We start from the raw sequence: 19,890 nt of genomic DNA, 5'->3' as shown, positions 1-19,890 counted from the left end.
GTTGGAGGCCAGTATCTAGTGGAGTGCCTCAGGGGCCAGTACTGGGGCCAATATTATTCAATATATTCATTAACGATTTAGACGAGGGAATAGAGTACTATCAGCAAGTTTGCTGATGACACTAAGCTGGGAGGGGTGGCTGACACGCCAGAAGGCTGTGCTGCCATCCAGAGACATGGACAGGCTGGAGAGTTGGGCGGGGAATAACCTAATGAAATTTAACAAGGGCAAGTCTAGAGTCCTGCATCTGGGCAGGAACAACCCCAGGTTCCAGTATAGGTTGGGAAATTACATATTAGAGAGCAGTGTAGGGGAAAGGGACCTGGGGGTCCTGGTGGACAACAGGATGACCATGAGCCAGCACTGTGCCCTTGTGGCCAAGGAGGCCAATGGCATCCTGGGGTGTATTAGAAGGGGGGTGGCTAGTAGATCGAGAGAGGTCCTCCTTCCCCTCTACTCCGCCCTGGTGAGACCACATCTGGAATATTGTGTCCAGTTCTGGGCCCCTCAGTTCCAGAAGGACAGGGAACTGCTGGAGAGGGTCCAGCGTAGGGCAACAAAGATGATTAAGGGAGTGGAGAACCTCCCTTATGAAGAAAGGCTGAGGGAGCTGGGTCTCTTTAGTTTGGAGAAGAGGAGACTAAGGGGGGACCTTATCAATGTTTATAAATATATAAAGGGTGAGTGCCATGAGGATGGAGCCAGGCTCTTCTCGGTGGCAAACAATGATAGGACAAGGGGTAATGGGATCAAGCTGGAACACAAGAGGTTCCGCTTAAATTTGAGAAGAAACTTCTTCTCAGTGAGGGTGACAGAGCATTGGAACAGGCTGCCCAGGGAGGTTGTGGAGTCTCCTTCTCTGGAGACATTCAAAACCCGCCTGGACATGTTCCTGTGTGACCTCATCTAGACGTTCCTGCTCCAGCAGGGGGATTGGACTAGATGATCTTTTGAGGTCCCTTCCAATCCCAAACATACTGTGATACTTCCACCTGAGATTCAAAACAATGGATGTTCATTTGGGTCTTGCCAGCTCACCTTTTGGCTGCAGCATGTCTCGGTGTTCAGACATCCTATCCATCATTAGCTGGCAAGGTCAGCATTTCACAATAAATCCTTCTGAGCTCTGCTTGGTCATGGATGGAACTTGGGATCCACATTAGCTCTTTCTGCCTTTTCAGGTGCATTCAGAAATGTTGCCACTTGGAAACAGGCTGGCTGAACCTCTGAGACTGATGTAACTAAAACCTCAATTTAGACAACCTGAATTTTCCCATAGAAGTCTAATTCTAATGATTTCTAAAGCCTTGTTCAAATCATGTATTGTAACAACATATTTCTTCAGACTGGGGAGTCCAGAATAAACAATTGAACTTTTTTTTTTTTTTTTTTTTTCAGTTTTCCAAAGAGGAAGCTTGTCAAAATTTACAGGAAGTGATAAGTAATGTCTAATAGCCACTGATTGTTTCAGGCAGTAAATGCAAAATGATCCATACTAAAGAAAAGAGAGATAATTTGGACCCCATAAATACAGCCAATTAATAAAACTCTACAAATTTATTTATTTAGCTTTGAAGTCTGTAATTGTCCTTTTCCCAAAAGCTTTTTCCACAAATCCTGGAAAAAAAAATAAACAGAAGAATATATTCTTCCGTTTCACACTGTGGAGAGAAATTCAATTTGCTCAAGAGTGTGTCCCTTCATGCATGCGTATCTGAATATGTATGCTCGTAGTGACTGGTGTCATGCCCTGATTCTGTTTTAATTCTACCCCAGAAACATGATTCTGGGATAAAAGAGCCTGGCTAGAATGTTTGATGGGCATCCAAATGTTTGCAAACCTTCAGCCTGTATCACTGCCTAACTGGGGCAAAACCCAATATAAACATGTGTTTTTAAAAGCAAAATAACAGGTGCAGAAAAAAATCCTCTTTCCAGTGGATAAATAGCTCAGTGGCTGAGGAAGGTGGGAGGCATACATCCAATTCACTTATCTCTGTGATCCAGGCTGGAAATGTAGAACTCACCTGAGCTGTCAGGGGAAGGCTGCCTGTTCCTCTGCCGTGCTCCTTTTCCTCCAGTGTCACACTGCAGCTGAAAAGTGCAGATTCATGGAGAAAGTTTCAAGGAAACTGGCATATTTCCATAGAAACCTTCGTTTTTTTATTTTTATCTTTTGACAGTAACCAAAGCCTTTTCACCAAAAAGTAAGTACTAACCAAGGCTCCAAACAGGACATTAAAAGCCTTTTTCTTTCCTTTATTTGTGTCAGACCTATAGAGTGTTTCTCACACATAAAAAGACTTCAGTGCTCCTATGCATGTGGGAATGGTCAGGCCTCGGAAACATTTGTACACTTCCCATCACACTGTATGTGGTTGATAAACATCAACTATGATGTCATGTTTTACCTGAAGAGAGAAGCAGCTGGGCTTGTTATTTTCAATAGCTGCTTCATGTCTCTGTTCTGCAGCCAATATAATACAGCTTGGTTGTAAGCCAACCTTCTGGTCTCTTTTTCTTTTTTCTATTTCTTTTTTACTTCAGTGTATTGATTGTGGAGTATGATAGATACAGTACTGATTAGCACCCTACTCTCTTGCACGCAGATCACCACTACAGTCCTTTTCTTTCCAAATAAACTTGTCTCTTTTATGCTGAAGGTTTATAATAACATTGTTTCTCTATCAAATAAAATCACTGCTGCTTTTCAGAAATGTTTTGTAAAAGAGGACCTAGATATCAGTTTATCCCCATGCAAGGTGACATGATGATCACTAATTATAGAACTGAAAAGTTTACTTTTATCAAGCTACAACAAAAGGACTTGGAATATTTTTCCTAACTTGCAGTGAAGAGCAAATGTCACCGTGACAGTCAAAAAAACAACAGCCATTTAGTAGATTGCTAGACAAGAGAACATATAGTTCTGTCATTGGAGATACTAAGTGTGGCAGGCACACCTACACATCCTTCTCCCCAAAAGCCACTATGGTCAATGTACATGCCCCTTGGTCAACAGACAGGGCACCTGGTCAATGAAATGCCTTGCTTGAGACAAGTTTCTAGACTGCTGCCATAAATGACCACAAACTTGGATTCAACTAGGGTATACATAGAGCCTGCCAGGGACCCCATTGAGCTGGTTTTCCTTGGAGTGGTGGGTTTGCAGTTGAAGACTCTCCCCCTTACCTCTGGGATGTCATCTAAAGAAATTTCCTGAAGGACTGAGACATCATGCAGACAGTTTGCAGATATTATCTATGGATGTAGGCTGCAAGATTTTACCACAAATTAATGGAAAATAAGGTTCCATATTTAGAAATCCATTCATTTCTTACAGTTGTTATTTTGAATGTGTTCTGGCCAGTGCTTACAGTCAAGTAGTATTTATTAACTGAATAAATAAATAAGTTACCCAAATTACATGGATTACTATTTAATGTAAAAAGTCAACAGAGCTAAACGTGATCAATTCAATACTATACCCTCAGGGTATTCCCCCCATGCCCCACTTTGCTAAAAACCCATAGGGACAGGTTTTGTATGAGGGGATTTTTTTCAGTCTGGAGTATGATTTGTCTTACTTGCATGAGAAGAGTAACAAGCTGGTTATATGTATCAGTTTTGGAGGAAACAAAACAAAACAAACCAAACAAACAAACCTTTGCCTTGTAACCTCTTCAGCCATCAGTTGTTGCCAGAAACCACTCTCTTTAAAAAGGTTCGCTGTTCTGAGACAGTCCTTGAGAATTTGGAGAATCCAAGTGTCTTCTTGACTATCTTCCTCTTCATGGTAAACCATGGACAGGATGGGAGGGGTGGAGAGCACTGCTGTTGGTGTTTCATGCAGGACATGCTCCTTTCCCGTTCCTGCTGCAGTCTGCTAGACAATAATTCTCTGACTGCCATATGGCCTCTTGATATATATCTGAACTATGCCATAGAACCAAGGAAAAACAGGCAACATGACATCAGTTCCCTCCCTTCTCTCCTGGAAGATTACCTCCAGTAACCTAGATAGCAATGTATGTTTTCTTATTTTGTTCATAACGTCTTCCACTGACAGGGTTCCTACAATCTGTCCCAACAGTCTGTTCCACTGCTTGCCTATTTCTGCAACTACAAAAGTTTTTTAAACTAATTCATGTTGAAATAGCCTCTCATTACTTCTTGTACTACATTGGTTAATCATGAAGACCACTTCATCCTCTTTCTGACTGCAGCTACCTTTCCTGCACTTGAAGTCCATTGTCATTACTCATTCATGTCTGTCTTCTCTAAGTAACACAGATGTGATAGGTCACATCTCCTAGAGCTTTGAATATTCATATTGTTCTCTGGTTTCTCTCCAAGTGATCTGCAGTCATCAAAATGGATGCTCCTAAGTTTCAAGTTGTCTTCTAAATTTTACTCTCATGAGACATCAAACAACAACACTCAGAAGCCTGAACTGTTATTGCCAGGGCCTGATCAGCATAGCTGTGTTTAATCGATGATAAAACATATGTTTTATATATAGTCAGAACTTTCACTCACACTGTGACATGTGAACAATAAGGTTTGAGTATACTGATCCCTGAAAACAATTCCTAATGGCATTACTATGTGGACGGCAGTGTCTGAAATTTTTAAGTGTCTTGTGCTACTGGATGTAAATTATTGTAAAGGATGTGACAAAGTAAATATTCCCTTGTTGTGGAGAAGAATAAAACAGCCATTCTGTCCTCACGCAGCCATCTGGTTGAAGCTCTCTAGAATATTTTATTTTGTGTTTATTCAAATATTTACACCTGATATGCTTTTCTGTATAATATTTTTTCATATAGTTCTTCAACAGCCACAGTTTTAGAGATTACTACTGAAAGGAGTAGAACTGTGCATGATGTAAGGCTTGTCAATCAATCAGTCGTGATGATAAATGTTAAAGGATATACTTACAGCATCCCAATCAGCTGAAGATCATTCTGCATCTAGAAACAGAATGCTTCATATAATTAATTTATTATTAAAACAAACCATGACTAAATTCTTTTTTAAAATAATTTATAACAGTTTGCAGTTAGATTGGAACTTACAATAAGAGACTGATTGGTAATGATTTAAATAAACTGTAACATTTTAACTAAGTTATAATAAAGATACTATTGTTCCATAATTAAATATTAGTTTTGAGAATACTAATTAAACTACGTATGCAGATAAAGGGTTTTCTGTATGATTTAGCCATAATTATATACAAAATAGGGAATCAAAATCTAATTTATAGAAGTATTCATGAAAAGTTTAGACTGTGCAACAGCTAATCTGCAGAAGCTGTACTAATGTTTATAAACTCATTATGCATAATCTATTAGCATAAAACATTTTCAGCCTCAAGGTTTTACTTCTATGTGGCAGGATTTTTTAAGGTCAGAGGCAAAGTCAATATCACGGTCTTTTTTTCTTCACAATGAAAACAAAGACCAAAGGTTTGGCAGTTGAAAAATACATCTGGTTTTATCTTTTTTTAAAGAGTTTTAGCAGTGCTCCAGGAGTAATAAAATTGCATGCATTTAAAAAGAATCTGAATTAGTAATATTTTGTTCAGATCACATAAACTAAGCCTATTTCCATGGTGCTGAAATTATTCCTTTCCCACTGGCTACAGGACCTTTGATACAAGATTATCAACAGGAATGTACTGTAGGCTGAGAACTTGTTATTATTTATACAGTTAATGTAGAATTACTTCAAAACATTTTTATGGGGACTCTCCTGCAAGTCCAAAACCAGGGAATTAGTGGAGTTATGCTTTCTTTTTCCCCAAAATATAACTGAGGCTGATAATTATACACAGACAAGAAAATTTAAACACAGCCTACCCAGATACTTTTAATATCTTTCTTGCATAAGTTGATGTAAATTTTCTTGAACACTTCATTTTTTTTCTTTTTTTTTTTTTTTTTTTTGTTTATTTTATTTTTTTTTTTGGGTAACCTGGACTATGTATGAAAAAAAAAGTCACTTTAATTAAAGCAAGACTTCACTTATTATTTTCTGCTATATTTGTATTATTTCTTGCTGGCAAATTTCTGTTTTACTATAGATGTTATTATAATGTAAAACAAGGAGACTAAATGCTCTCGCCTTTGTTCAGGTGGATTTGTGTGGAAGATGCCTGGCAGTGGAATGTTTCACTAAAGTTACGCTACTCAAGAGAGTAATAAAGTTTGTTATAATCTTCCTACAATTTGGTTTCATAGACTATAATTTTCTGAGGATGACCTACAAAGAGTCAGGCTTTTTTTTTCAGTTTTGGAGCTTACAAAACTTATGGGGGCTTGCATAAATGCAGCCATAAGATAGCAAAAAGGACTTTTTATTAGAATTACAACTTTTAAAGAACTCTGCAGAGAGCTGACTGTGGCACCATTCCTGTTGAAATTTGCAAAAAATGTGCAGTGTGTTATGAAACTGGTGCTCTCTATGTCATATTAAGCTGGTTTGAATTTTGCAAGGTCACTGAGGCATGGCTTAGCACAGCACAGGATGAGGATATCTTCCAGCTTCATCCATGGAGAATCAGGCTATTATGGAAGTAAGGAAAGTAAGTCTTGAGAATCATAGAAGTGGTCCACCACCCTTCAGTTTCTGACATGCAATGTGGTTTTTCAGTGCATCTGCTACAAGACAATTATATTCCACACTTAACAGAAGGGGACAAATTTCCTGTCTAACCACAATAACAAATAGCTGTACCTGGTGACACCTACTCCATTGTTCCCTCTGGTAAGATCCAAGCATGGATGGTGAGAGGATGTGTGTACCCAGCAAGAAAACAACAGTATTTCTTCAGAATATGCTTACAGGCACTGGGGAAATAGGAAACAACTGCCTCTTCAATTGGAAGCAGACACTCTGTATCTAATTGCATCTGATGGATTTTTCTTTTTTTGTACTCCTTTGGGCATTAAAAAGTGTTAAAAATGCTAGGCACTTTGAAAAACTTAAATAATTTAAATCTTTTGAAAGACTTTTTTTTTTCTTTTTAACATGGAGAACGCTTTGGCTTGCAGCTACTTTTATATCTCCAGGAGGAAATTTCTTTAATGTATGCTTTCTTCTTAATTAATTTTAAAGTCTTTCAGTGTTGGTTACTTGCGCCTTTTCTCTGGAGGCTTTATCCCAAAAGGAAAATCTTCCAGTTGAAGAATTGGGAAAGGAAAATAGAAAAAGAGAAAGCCTTAAGCCTTTTGGTCTTATTCAGGAGTAGCTGTCTTTAAACTTAATAGGGAGTTATCGTCCTCATCCCAAAATCTGCCTGTCTATAAACTTTTACTGTGCAAATCGATTTCATTGTCATCAGTCAAACACATCGCAGAGCACAGGAAAAGCATGCAGACATTTTACCCAGGACAAATCAGTCAAACTAAGGCAGTCAGACTTCATTAGCATCATTTACAATCCAAATCCACACAACACTTTTAAAATGGAGGCTTTATGAATGCTAAGTCTGACCAAAGCATGAACATCATGCTGCCAAGATGGCCCCTTGTGCCTTTTGAAGCAGCACTCCTGCATCACAACACACTGCACATTTTTAACCCTTTTTGCTAACCAAATAGAGTCAGAACAATATAGTGAACCATAACCTTTCCTACTCCACCATCAGCTGTAGTAGAAGCAGTGCTAGCTGGTACTGCTGCATATTAAATGTGTTTTCACTTTTCGGTTTCCGTGTCTAAGTAGAAGCTTTATATTTTAAAGGTAGGTCTGCCATCATAGAATCTAAAGGATTGACTCTAGTGAAGTTAGCTGTATCTTGCTGTCGTTAATTTAGCTAGCTGTGGTAGTGATCAGAGTGCAACAGCAGCAATACAGAGGTTAGATTTTACAGCCCTTTTTGAATCAATAGCAGGACTGCTATTGACATGTGGGATTCTTAGTGTAGATATGTCTATGTAGACTGAAGTCACTGAGTTGCACTGCAGAGGACAAATGTGAGAGGGATCAATTAAGATTAATCAGTTTAACCTATCCATATTTTTGAAAGCTGAAATTTTTCCAGAACATGATATTATGAGCTCTGTCACTTTATTTTATGCTCTTAGGTTTGTTTCTACTGAGTCTAGCAATCAGGGTCTTTTAAATATAAGGTTACCCCAATGCACAAGACTATCATGTTGATAGTAGATGAATGCACTGAGAACAAACTGAAACACAGGAGCTTCCCTCTAACCATCAAGAAACACTTTTCCACTGTGAGGGTCACTGAGCACTGGCACAGGTTGCCAGGGAGATGATGGAGCCTTCTTCCATGGAGATATTCAAAAACAATCTGGACATGGTCCTGAGCAACTGGCTGTAAGTGGCCCTGCTTGAGCAGGGGTTTGGGCAAGATGACATCAGGACGTCCCTTCCAGCCTCAACCATTCTGTCATCGTGTGACCAGAAAATCCTTCATGTTCCACCACAAGTAATTTTTTGAACATTCTGATTTCTGTATCAGCCAGCTCTAACTGTGTTTCCTCAGAAACTGAGCTGTATTTCAGCTGCCATTCAACGATCAGAAACATAACAAGTGCCACAAAATAGGAACTGTTAAGGAAGCCTTGTCTGTAAACTAGCCCTAGTACCATCCCTCATGAGGATCTTCAAAGTGATCTTCTTTGCCCTGGGAAAGGCACAAGCAGAAAGATCGCTTGTCCTATCACTATTAGCACATTCCACTTAGGAGACCACAGTTTGGTCTTCATCTTCATATAAGAACTGGGGCTTTACAAACTGTTGATAGGAAATCAGACTTGCCCAGTTTGACATGGAGAAAAATGACATAATCTGTTGAAGATTCAGTAGCCTCTCTCGTTATCTTTTTGCTATGAGATGCAACTTATGTCACTGAGGATCACAAGAACACTGTGTAGCATATTATTCACTAAAACACACAACTAAAGACTGAATTAATAACTGTAGTCTTATTTTCTATTTTTTTTCTTTTCCTCAGGCTTATTTTGTTGCCCGATGGAATAAGAATTATTAGAGGATACTGGTTATCCAATGCCAGCTTTCGCTTGCCACAAAAAGGCTGTTATAAGTCAGATTTTCTGTTGCTAAAAGAAAGAGATGTTTCACAAGTAGGTACTCTTTTAAATAATAGTACATTTCATCTTATTAAAAACATTTCTGAAGTAAATTTCATAGGGATGTGTATTTTTTTTAACCTAGTACAACATTTCTATATCCATGCATGTTGGAACTGTGTCACATATGCGTACTGATTCCCTGTAATTTATTCAGGTTGATGAAGTTTAAAAGGAAAGAGAGATAAAAATATTCTATATCTCTATAACCAGCCTAAATAATAGTCAATCGATGTGTGCTATGCAATATTTCCTTTCTTAAGGTGCATTAATGCTTTAAAGCTCTCTGAAATTATAAAATGGGATAGGAAGAACAAAGTAGTTAATAAAAAGCAGGCAAAGTACTAGATGGAATTTATTCCTCTGCCCCATCCCTCAGAAGTTTTTACCATTGCTGAGCAAGTACATGAGCCTTAATGGTGAGCAAATTAAATGACAGTTTAAATCCTATATGTGTGGGCGTGCATGGGATAATATTGATGATTTCTATTCACAGCAGTGACTCATCTCACCTGCTTCTTGAAATACAACTGTGAAAAGTGGACCAGTATTGTGCTTCTCAACTGCAGCACTATTTATCTTCATTCCTCTCATACCAGGGGGATCCTTTAGACTGTTCTCAGACACTGAGCATAATCGGCCTTGTGGCTAATCAGGATCTACCCCATAACTTTCAATGAAAGCCATATTCTTTTTCTTCCTATTTTTCCTGTAGCTTTTCTGCAGAAACCTGCTGTAGTGATAATCAACTCCAGTCAAAACATGAATAAAATCATGAGATTTCTCTCAGATTAAATTAAAAAACTTATCACTAACAGAAGATACTGTGTGTTTACTAGCATTAACCTGAGAGAAATCTCATGTTTTTATGTGTGTCTACTAGCATAAATAAGATTCACATCTCAAACATACTGCTTAAATGCAGCTACCATATATTTCCAAAGCCAATAAAGATCTCTCCCACTTAGAGGATCCAAAATCTTCATCTGCAACTTTTGGAAAAATGATCCAACAGTGTCAGCACAGATACGTTCAGTTCCTTTTCACCTTCTTTTGCTGCTCAGGATACTGACAACTGTAGGACTGCAAGCAATAAAATCAGTTTAAGTCTCTAGGACTTATTAACATGTCTGAAAGGGTTTATTGCTATAAAAGGTAGCAAAATTGTACTATCTATTAAAAATAAAAGCATAAATACCAAACATTAGTGAAGTGATTCAGTAAAGGTCAATGACCGTAGGGTAAACGCAGTCCCTCACAAGACACTTTTCAGTCATGCAGCAACAGGTCATCAGAGTTTGGCATGGTTTGTGCAGTCTTTCCTAGAAAAAGAGGAACAGGGAGTACAGAATCTCTGAAGCAACATTTGGCTATATTATTATGGTTACAGTAGACCTCTGCAATGTTGTAGAGCTCTTTTTTTCCTTACGTCTTAATTAGGGAAGCCACAAAAAAACTCTTAAGAGACTGGCTACCTATTTTGGGTCCCAGAAAGGACCAAGTGAGGTGCCCCAAGCCATGCAGGGAGTGGCAGAACCAAGAGCCAAGCCAAAGAGATGAGACTTAAAGTGACAGTTGCCTGCTGTAACCTTTTCAGATACCATTCTCTAAAGAAAGTTAATCACAGAATAACTGTCCTGCTTTTCAGAGATGTTAACCAACTACACTACTTATCAGCTACATGAAAGATGAGCCTTGCAGAAAAACAAGAATGTTTGATCTTTTATGTTCAAAACAAAAATAGGAAAACTTTAAGTCTATCAACCAACCTCACTTGACAACAGGTTTTAAGAGCCCCAACAATATGAAAACTGGGGATCTTCTTTGTAAAAGTGGAAGCTTCCACTGCAACACAAGAAAAATATATTTTTCCACACTAATTTAATTTTTAAAAAGATTTCAAATAGCTAAAAACTATTCTGGCCTTTTCAGAGTGCATCAATGCCAAAATACATCTAGCTTTATCTGCTCAACATCTTGGTTCTCATTCAGGCTATTTTTTTCATGGTTCAGAGGGAGCAATATTCTAGTCTCATTTAGGTTTCTCAGATTCTTTCTAATCATACATTATAGATGTATTAAGACAGAAATGTGGTCAAAAGCCACTTCCCAAATCTAGTTACACTTAAAATAATTCAAGAAAGTAAAATAACAACGTTTTGTCTGTCACTAAGGAAAGAAATCCCTTTCAAAAGATAATAAATGAGAATTTCTACTAAATCTATTCTTAAACATCCTTAAAAGTGTAAACACAAATTTTTGTAATAATTTTTTCTCCTCATTCCTGAAGAAACTATACCTTGCTACAATGAAAATAAACATGCTATATAATACAGAGTCAACAGCATTATCTTTTCTGCACTGTTTTTGAACATCAAATTTTTATTTTTGTTCTGATTTCAGTCTGAGTTAATTGCCATGTAGAAGAAAGTGATAAGAACTGTCAGGAATGAAAATGGTATCTTGGTTATTAAATCTTATCTAATCCAAATACCAAGGAAGAAAGAAAAGAAAATGTTCCAGCGCAATGTGTCTATCATGATCATGGGTGTGTAATTATTGCGTTTCAGTAGTGAAACAACTGCAAGTCAATTTGCTGTACATGTCTTGCCTTGTGACATTTCACAAGTGCATATGTTTTATGCCTGTACATAACGTTCACATTAAGGCTTCTATTTAAATGCTGTGTGTTGACATGATGCATGTGGGAACTGTAGTTCTGCAGTTAGAGTGCTCTAGCTTGGATCTCAGAAGACTTTAATTTGCTTTCTAAAACAGGCTTGGTCTGTGTTCTTCAATATGCCATATACCTATTTTCCTTCACCTCTAGCTATCTCTCAGCATGCCAGTCTGGCTTTCAGGTACAGCTGATATCAGCTGAGATTCTTCTGTGTTCAGAATATAAAATTGAAGTGAGTAGACTCCAGAGAAAAATAAAGTACAAAGTAGCATTGTAATTGGTTTTTGAATGTCATCAAGGATGGAGACTCCAGAGCCTCTCTGTGCAACCTGTGCCAGGGTTTGATCACCCTGACAGTAACAAAGCTTATTTGTTCTCCTGTCTTACCAGCCTCTGAAATGAGTCACTTTAAGTTACTCTTCAGATCCTTTAAGCAGGAGAAATACAACAAAATTTGCTTAGACTTTTTGTCTAGATATTAAATGTCTAATGCTAAATTAAGTGAAACCTGCCCAAAGTTGTCAACTGCAATCAAATCGGTTGATAGTCAGAAGAATAACTTCCTGGGGTGTAAATGATATACCGAATGTTTCAAAAAGATGGTCCCAATCTCAAAGCAGTCACGTCCTTACTCTCAATAAGGAATTTGAAGTCACATTTCCACACCTGCATCATGTAGCCACTAGAATATGAGGCTGTTTTGAAGCAGTGAAGTAGTAGTTCTCTCTCTCTCTTTTTTTTTCTTTTTTTTTTAACATATGAGAATTAGCTGATTAACATTATGAGCAGATTAATGTTTTGGATACCCACAGAAAGGAAGAGAAAATAGTAACTGTTCTGAGTTAGGCCACTATTTAGGCATCACACCATAATCTTCCCACATTGTTCCCTTCTGCATGGTTAGGGCAGCTCTCCTCAAAGCTGTCTATGAAAAAATATGCATCTGTCATTTCCTGTTCTCTCTCTTGAGTATTATAGGGGCTGATAACTTCCTGAAGAAGTACATAAGAAGTAAGCACAGCATTTTGGACCTTAGTTCTACATCTACATGTGAACTGCACACTGTGTTGTGGCATTAAATACACTAAAGGCTAGTTTCAGCTGTGCTAGGGGCTACCAGTAATTTCCATTACTGTGTATACCCACATCCCATCACTTACATTCTCTTACGCAAAGTGGAACAACTTCAGCTCTGTCATTTACTACTGCATGAGGGCAATGTGTCTCAACACCTGGTATGCATGGCTCACTTCTCCTCATACCATCCTTGCAGGGTTAAAAAAGGGCTGCATAACGTTTTATTTGGTTTGTTTCTTGTTTTCTTTTTTTGATAACGCCCATGTGCATATTGTTGTATTATAAATGATGAGGTCAAATAAATGTGCCACAACCTGCAGGCAGTAAGCAATGAGGTTTGAGGCTACCCTCAGTTTCTAGGGGAATTCTTTCTATAGTTTTGGGCTGGAGTCCCCACAGCTCAGTTCCCCACCTCCTTTTCCCTTTTATCTTGCTCAGTGACATGATGCCCAAAGGCAGTTGCATAGTTAGAAGACTTTGCTGTAGCTGCTTGTGTCCATGAAGCACCAGCTATTTTCTGACACAAGTAGTAAAGTCACTGTTTAATTAGTTGGAGGTAAAGAGCCTTAGAGGACTTCATAGTTGTTTTGTATATGCAGTGGTGTAAACACAGAATCCCCCTTAGAGTTATTAGAATGGACAGGTTGTTTCTGCTCTGGGAATTATTAGAGATGCTGTGAACACAAGTAATTAATGTGCTCCATTTATAAAACACAGGGAACCTTTTTCATTACTGTTGAGACCTCTTTTTGAATCCTCTTTTAATTATGCTAGGCAGCGGTCAGTATTAAGAAGCCAACATGGGTTAAAATTTATTATGAAGAAATATTTTAATATAATACTGCTGTTCCCTCTGCCAAACACAGCTCCAATTTAAGCAATATTTATTCATGTTCTTAACTTAAAAGCACCTGATTAAATCAACAACTTCTGGGCGTTACTGGGATTACTGAAGTAAGGACACTTAGCCTCTTTGCTAGACTGGTAGAGTTCTCAAATAGTGGAAGGCTGTTTAATGGAAACACCTGTCCTTCTACGGGTATGTTTATAGGCCATTTTCTTATTTAACTTTCACTTGATATGGTGCTGTAACTTGTACCATAAATAATAAAGCAACTCATTACATTGGACATTACACAGGAACAACAGAAAAAAAAAAAAGACTAAATTTAGTAAAATGTTTACTCATTTTCAATGCATAAAAAGAAACATGGCCAGCAGATCAAGGGAAGTGATTCTTCCCCTCTACTGCATGCAGTTCTGGGATCCCCAGTACAATAAAGACATGGACCTGTTGGACAGGGTCCAGAGGAGGGCAATGAAAATGCCCAGAGGGTTGAAGCACCTCTCCTATGAGGACAGGCTGAGAGAGTTCGGCATGTTCTTCCTGGAGAAGGGAAGACTCCAGGGTGACTTATTGTGGCCTTTCAATATCTGAAGTGAGGTTATAAGAAAGATGGAATAAGATTTTTTTACCAGGGGCATGTCAAAGGGCAATGATTTTTAAACTGAAAGAAGGTAGACTTAGATTAGGCATAAGGAGGAATTTTTTTTACTATGAGCATGATGAGACACCAGAACAGGCTGCCCAGAGGAGTTGTGGATGCCCCACCATTGGAAGTATGATTTAGTATTATGATGATTTACTGTTCCATATCCCCCTTCAGAAATATGAGAATTCATCACCTTTATGAAATTGCTGCTATTCATGGTTCAGTTTTTAAAGTTAGTTTTCCCACTTTGGTTAAAAGGATGTAGATCACTTGTATTGAGAGGAAAACATGTGCAACCAGCACTGAAGGAATCAAGTAAGCCAATGCTCTGTTAACCTATAAAGGACAACAACATACACAGTCTGTCCCCCACCTGGGTATGCTTACATTCTGAACCACTCAGAGCAGGGTTAAGCCTTATGTGCAAGCTCACTGGTCTGTTTTTCCTTCTCTCACATTCATTACAAGCCCTACCTTTTAAAATCCTTTTCAAAACACAAAGCTTACAGAAAGATAACCGTTTAACTTGTCACTGTCTTCTGTATTGCTTCCCTACAGACATATGTAACAATAAATAAGAAAAAAAAGAATGATGAGACGCTATACAACTCCAGTGTCTCCACCCTATTAGTTAAAAGCACAGGAAAACAGTTGAACCATACTGAATGTCCATACAACTGAGTTACTGCAGATAGAGGGGAGTCTGCTACAAACTCAAGGGCTATGCAGTAAGAAACCTAAACTCCTCTAGGGATTCTCATTAAAGCAGTAGGAAATGAAACCAAAAATTGAGGCTGCTGAATGAAAGATAACAGCCCATTTCAATACTGATTCTTAGTTTTCTAAGATTCTGTTCCCCTTATCAGGGGAAAAAAATAAGTCACTGTTCTAGGGTATGAAAAATCACAGAAAGAACCCAAACAAAATAGAAAAATAACAAGATTAAGTAGCAACAAGTTTGGATACTCTTTGATCATATCAATAGCTTGGGGTAGGCAATTTATTCTCCTCTACATAGAATTATGCTAGAAACATTTCTCAGTCTCTTGTCATATATTATCATTTTTTTTTTTTTCAGGAACACTCCATGTAAGAAGATCTTTTATGTAAGTGCTCAAAGGCTTGAAGAACTCTAAGTAGAACAGAGAGGGTGTGCGAAAATGAGCTAAAAATTTTTCTAAGTAATTTTATCCTCAGATTGCTTGGTTTGGCCCAAGTTCTTAGCCATCTATTTTCATCCTGAAAGCACCTCATCTTCAATGCTGGTGGCAAAATTGTTACAAAGAGGGATCTGCTTAGTGCACCTAATGTTGAGAGCACCTAATGTTCTGAAAAATGAATTTGGAAAACTTCCCAGATTGCACATCTGCCCCTAAAACGTGCAAATAATGGACTGAACAGGAGAAGAGAAGATTAAGTTAACACTTACTCCCTGCCTTCCGTCACCTAAACCTGTGTGGTACCTCCAGGCAACCTTTACCTTAAACACCCCCTCACATAATCCTAGCCACCAGTTTACAGAAGCAAAACACCTATTTGACACGGATGTGATACTGCAAATCAGCTGGTTATACGAGCACCATATGCTAGTGGTTGGAAAGAAGGTGCCATTGGAAGAAAACTCACACCTTGATTAATTAGTAACATAAGAAGTTTTTTCTTCCTGCCATTCTTTCTTAATGCTGTTCTTTCTTTTGTGTTAGTGCCTCTCACCTTGCCTTGATAATGCAGAAACTTCTCAAGACACACTAAACATTCTTTAAATTAAACAAAAGTAGTTCACAGGATCACAGCATTTACAGAGTAACAGGATTCTCAGATCATCATCCCCTATTCCTGCTTTAGGAGGCTGTTTACTTAGCAGTATGACCTGAGAAGTTAGACGTCAGCTATTTACCGTCTGGGACATTCCCAAAGCATAATAGATTTAACTGTCAGAAAGTGTTTTCCTGATAATCAACCTAACCATTCTAGGTTTTATATTTCTCTCATTAACCTTTACAGGTGACATGATATAAAATTACTTATTTAATCTTTCACATTTAAATCTAGGCATAGAAAAATAAATAATGAATTTAGAACAGATGTCTAGAGGACAAGCACATCCAGTACTTGTTCTAGCTCTACCTTATTATCAAAGCTACTGAAAATATAGCTGCTTACCCCTCACTTCCAATTGCTAATCAATGTTTCCAATTGTTAATCGACGCTTCCACTTGCTCATCTCCTTTTCTGTCACTACTTACAACCAGTGAGGGTGAAAGCCTGCATTCTGGATGTCTGCCTCAAGCAGGTATTTACTAATTTATTTTACATTTCAGTTAGAATAACTAGACTGGGATTTGAAGGAGAATTACTAGTTTTTAAAGATATGCTAGTACCTCTGGTGTGAATTGGAGAACAGAAAATTTGCGAGTGAATTGAGCCTGGTGTTCAAAATAATTCTTTTTAACTACAAAAAAATGACCAAATTTTGGATCAAAATAAAATCTTATTGGAAATTTCACAGCATCCACTTTGCAAAAAGCAGTATCCATCAAAGATGGTATCCTCCCCCAGCTATGTTACCACTTTATTGGGTTACCATTCTGGTGGAAAAAAAACAGCGTATGTACAGCCTGATCCACTTCCCACAAAATCAGCCAGGCAAGCACAAACAGAGAGCGTGGCAAATTTTGAGAGTTCAAACAGTCCTTCCATCAGCAGATGGAAAGGGCCAGTCATCTCCAGCCAGCAAGCAATGCCCCAGGGCTAAAACCTCTTCAGCTATTACACTTAGATCTAGAATGGGATGTCTGAATTTGACCTTGATGTCTACGTGCTTTGTAGATGCTTCCTGGAGCTTAGGCACTATGGTTTCAAAAGTTTTGTCTGTTCTGTGCATTACCCAGTTCAGAGTTTTGTGCTTTCTGGGCTTTTACTATAGCTGTAGGAGCTCTATTAATATGACAGTGAGTGACTTGAAAAGTTGAGACATCGTGCATTGTAACAGAGTACAGGCATGGGATGATAAGACGGGACCAGGCTCACGAACTAATATAAACAGCTTCCACGGTTATAAACAGCTTCCCCATGGACAGTTAAGGAAATACAGAGCTCAGCAAAACTGTTTTAGAAGTAATATGCAGAGCAAAAAGCAAGTGTTTAGACTGCACAAAACACACAGTACATGGCAAATTGGGATGTGACATGGACTTACATGGGAAGCATTAGAACTGGTTGGCTGAGTTTTGCATGAGTGTATAGAAGAGAGAGACCTGAAGCATGGACACACTGGAGAAACTATGGTGGAACAGGTAGACTTTGTGTGAACGGAGGATGGAAGAACTGCACCTGCTAGAAACATTTCCCACTGAAATCTGCAAAGGTAATCAAAATATCTGGGCAGATCTATGTAGCTTAACATAGCCTTAATCTGTTCATACGTTATGGTACAGTCTTTAATTTACTGTGCTAAAGCAACAATGATAACAGAGGTTTGGTGCCATACATGAAGAATGTTGATGATTTTGATTTCTATCCTGGACACAGGTGAATGCAGTCTACAAAAAACAAAGAACATCATAATCTGATCAGAGTCTGATTCCTAAATTAATGTTGATATTACTCTCTCTGATGCAACCCAATTTAAGAACATGCCCCCATCTTTAAGTATCTTCATCATTAATGCAATAAAAATAAGTGTTCAAATATATAAGTAAAATAAAAACTTTCAAATGAAATGGGTGCCTAATGAACATTTACAGTTTGTATAAACTCACACTGAACAGTTTATAGTCTGAACACATCCTTCCACCTACCTACTGCATCCAGTACAATGCAAGTAGCAGATGGGCACATTTTTATCTTTATACGCTAAAATGGATGACCTAGTATTACTCATTTTCATTCCCAGAAAAAAAATTGACCATGAATTGCAGTTAATGGCATGTGTCATCTTTTTTTTACATGGAAGGTAAATACAGCAGAAATACATAGTGAATTGAAGGCAGGAGTAAAATGGATTCTGTATGCTAGTATGACCTCATTTAAACTGCAATAACTGACAGTCTCTAGCCTACACCCATTCCCTTTTGAAAGTAAGAAATAATACATATCTGTTATCTGATATACGTATTGATTGGATCTTTGTTTGTTTGTTTGTTTAATGGGATCACTATACACAGCCCTAGTACACTGAACATTAACAGACAACAACTATTAGAAAGTGCTACTACATTTTCCTTTTAGCAGAAAATATTAAAGAAACACAGGACAAAATAATTTTTAAAGTAAGCACTAAGCAGAATTCACTTCTGAAGTATTTCACTGCAAGCAAACCTAGTGGCAGAAAAAGTCAGGGTAAGATGAATAAATAAAGATGTTTTTCTCTTACCTTCTAATTTTCTCCCAGGCCAATTTGCTCTTATGGGATTTTTGATGGTGCTGTTCTTAGCAAAATCTATTATACCTGAAGGACAAAAACATAGCCAGATGTTTGCCTGTAGACTTTGCAGATACCTGCAATCAGTTTTTAGCTTCAGCTTGTTCTACTAGTTCGACTGTGTAATTTAATTCAGTGCCTGGCGCTGACTTCTTCCTCTTCATGTAACTGCCATGAAACCACTTTCTTTTCTCTATTTAAAACAGGGATGATGTTGATTACTCTCAGATAAGATATTAAAGCAGAACTCCCTTTATATTGGGTAAACACGGTGTTGTTACAAGTGAATGGTATGCACAATTGTACTTATAAAACAAAGCACCAATTATAATAATTATAATAATTGCTACCACTTTGAATTTAGAGATATACGTTGGCTAATGTAAGACACAAGCTGTTTTGACTAACTACTCAGACAGTCATTATTATTGTGCATACAGTAATTTTTCTGCAGTATAATCTCTAGATTTGTAAATAAACTTTTCTTTCATGCAGCATCTAGAGACTTAGGAAGGTAAATGACGATCACAGTATCACAGTATGTTTGGGATTGGAAGGGACCTCAAAAGATCATCTAGTCCAATCCCCGATATCTGGACAGAGAAGATTCTACTTAGATGGGGTCTATCTGTCTATATGAGTATATATATATACACATATATGCACACAAATATAAACAAAAAAAAGTGTTTCATAGCTGTATTAGGATGTGGAATACTTTAGAAGCATTTCCTAGGAATCGGGCACTTTACAAGTCACACCAAGATATGAGCCAAAATAATTATTACAGCTGTAACAATAGCACTGTACACTGAACTACCCTGTGCAATTGGATGAACGTCTGTTGCGATACACAAAAAGGCACATGGCTGAATTATAGAGATTTATACACATCTGTGCATGAAGTTGAAGTGTCAAAAATATTAAGGCAGCATTTGCAGCGCATTTTCACATCAGCCATTTTGTGAGCCACAGGTAGCTCACCAGCTACAGTTTGACAGTCTCTCAAATGTGTTATAAGGATTACTTATATACAGAAAGCTCACCTGTAAGTTTCCTCATAAGTTTCAAAATGGAAGGATTTTTAAGGCCAGA

The 19,890-nt window shown here is 37.9% G+C and overlaps 1 long non-coding RNA gene across 1 annotated transcript; it reads right to left on the bottom strand.

Moving 5' to 3' along the window:
• Positions 1-606: 606 nt before the first annotated feature.
• LOC110361992 (uncharacterized) lies at positions 607-19,270 on the bottom strand. Its single transcript, XR_010471107.1, has 3 exons — positions 18,748-19,270; positions 10,321-10,444; positions 607-4,973 (listed from the first exon to the last, which is right to left on the bottom strand). It is a non-coding gene; the product is annotated as an uncharacterized LOC110361992 (long non-coding RNA).
• Between the last annotated feature and the right edge of the window lie 620 nt (positions 19,271-19,890).

Source organism: Columba livia, chromosome 3 (genome assembly GCF_036013475.1).
Source record: "Columba livia isolate bColLiv1 breed racing homer chromosome 3, bColLiv1.pat.W.v2, whole genome shotgun sequence".
In the NCBI taxonomy this organism is placed as follows: Eukaryota; Metazoa; Chordata; class Aves; order Columbiformes; family Columbidae; genus Columba; species Columba livia.
This window is presented reverse-complemented; position numbering and strand designations above follow the sequence as displayed.